The sequence below is a fragment of the Coenobita brevimanus genome, chromosome 99 (assembly GCF_032717465.1).
Source record: "Coenobita brevimanus isolate Jiangsu-jjx chromosome 99, ASM3271746v2, whole genome shotgun sequence".
Taxonomy (NCBI): domain Eukaryota; kingdom Metazoa; phylum Arthropoda; class Malacostraca; order Decapoda; family Coenobitidae; genus Coenobita; species Coenobita brevimanus.
Window position 1 is genome coordinate 6,684,019 of NC_137052.1, and position 2,679 is coordinate 6,686,697.

Below are 2,679 nucleotides of genomic sequence, written 5' to 3' on the forward strand. Positions count from 1 at the left end.
GAGGCAAGCGGACTTCGGAAAACCTTCGCCACTACAACATCATGTCTGCGCTGTACAACTGGGCTAGTGCATGGAAGGAAGTACCTGTGAAGACTCTGGAAAATGGTTGGTCTCGTCTGCTTCTCGGAACGGATGTGGAGTACGATTTTCTAGGGTTTGACGTGGATGACTTCCATGCACGGCTACGTACGCACGGTGACGATATTGATGTGGACGATGTTCGTGAGTGGTTGGATGACGACGAGGGCGATCCTGGGTATCAGACATTGTCTGATATCGAGATCGCGTCTTCAGTTGCAGGTGTCAGTACCGAACTTGAAGATTCCGATGAGGAAGGCGACGATGATGCAGACTCCTCTCAGGAGGACACTACTCCAGCCAACCCCAAGCTGAGCACACTCCGGGAACATCTAGAGTTCGTCCTAGACTACCAGGAACACCCGGACTGCGACAGGGAGATGGGGCCCTTGGGACTCGTGGAGGAAGTGCGTGCTTTCAGGCAGCGCATCATCAATCGTCAGAATCGTCGGTCATTGCGTCAATCAACCATTGACAGTTTTTTCAGGCCCGTGACCTCCGCTGTGCCCAGCCCTGGCTCCACTCCGTTGCCTCCCCAAGACAGGCCCTCATGCTCCGAGCCACAGCCCAGCACATCAGCCACGGTGGAGTCACCGTTCGACGTGAGTTTGCGGCTGTCTTCAGAGTCGTCTGCAGTGGGTACGCCATCACCACGACCCAGCGATGCACCCCTAGGTCACCTGCCAGTGATACTCTCAGGCTCTGACAGTGAATAAACAGCAAGAACTTCTCCACTAGACCACACGGGAATTTAGAGTGTTGTGCAGTGAAAAAAAACAGTGTGTTGTGTTAAGGATTTACAGTTGTGAGAGAAAAGACTCAATTGGAACAAAATTTAACGTAAATAGGCTTGTTTGTTTTGGCTTTGGAAAATTATTAGAAGAATGGGAAAAGTTAAAGTGCAACACTTAGTAAGTTACAATGAAGCATTAGTTAGACAAGAGTGCGCACTGTGAAGAGAATGGACTTCTGTGTGCGATTGACTAAGTTCAGTGCAAGACTTCAGGAACAGTGTACTTCAAGTGCTTCAGGAAATCCTTCTTACTGTCAGAGTCCGAGAGGAGGCGGTTATTCATCGAGGTGGCCATGGACTTGCTGTAAGTAGGCAGAATGTTTCATACTGTACTTTTTTCCATACTATACTTACCTCATTTTACTCTTTAATGTCCTTTATTGGTGTGAATAGGGTGTCAGGAGCTATGCATGTGCAGTAGGAAGGTGTTTTTCTGAGTTAGGCTAGGTTAGGGTCCATAAGTACCAGTCCAGGAGCCAGTCACCAGAATGTTTAATGTTGTATGAACCTACTTCTAAACCCTCATTTTATGCTTCTTTTGCATTTATTTCAGTCATTTATGTGCCTTACTGGCGTGATTTGGGTCTTAAATAGGTGCTATGCATGTCCAGAGGGAGTTGTATAGGTGTTTCTCTGAGTTAGGGTCCGTAAGTACAAGTCCATAAGCTTGGGCCCAATATCCGGACAGGACCACTATCCAGACCTGCCTATGGCTCTATTACGTCGGATATTGGAGTGATTACTTACATATATATATATATATATACAGTAACCCCTCATTATACGATGTCTCTTTATACAATATTTCGCTCATACGATGTCGACATTTTAGTACCCTAAGCTCACTATAAGAAGGAAACGATTCACTACAACAATGGATCATCCGTGGCTCGGTGAACAGCGAACGCACGAACACAATGCAAACGTCTCCACCCGGTCGGCGCTGGACAACACACACTTGTCCGCTGGTCCAGCCTCATCAGCCAGCCCTGCCCTGCCAGCCAGTTCTGACAGTGATGAGTGAGGGCTGTGAGGCCTTTATGTCCCTTAGCCTCTGAGTCAGGACAATTTGCTGTCGTCGATTCACCGTCAGGACGATTCCCAGTCATTTATTTACATATCAGTTTATTTAGCAAGTACACTAGTTTTTGAATTATATGAGTTATAAGAGTGATGGTGGTTTATTGTTTTTATAATAAATGTATAATATGGCATCAAATAATGGGTATTAAGTGAAAAAATATAAATATACTGAAACGAGAATCAGGCGATTTACGATCGTTCCTTCATCTTAACATAAAGCTACATATGAGACATTGGTATTTATATAAATGCCTAATAACCTAAAGTGGACGATCGACATACTTTTCAATTATACGAATAATCTTCATATTATGTCTATATAAAGGTTTCAGGACAGTTCGCCGCCAAGTCAATTCGCCATCAGGACTTTTCACTGTCAGGATGATTCCCCATCGTTTATTTACACATCAGTTTATTTAGCAAGTACACTAGTTTTTGAATACTGTACTTGTACCTCTTCAGTGTCGTTTTAAAATATACCCAGGATGTTGTAGTCTATCTATCTATCTATTGCCAGACGCCATAATCCCGTACGGGGTGGCCATTTGCCTCTAAGTTATTTGTTTTACAGGAAGGGGGACTAACCCTCCACCAACCCACTTGACACGTAGGGAGCACGTATGGTTTGGTTACCAATGGAAATTAATGAAGACTGCTATAGGTGATGCTAGAATATAATTCAGAGTCAACTACAGCGAGGCAGAAACAATTACTATCAAAAAGTG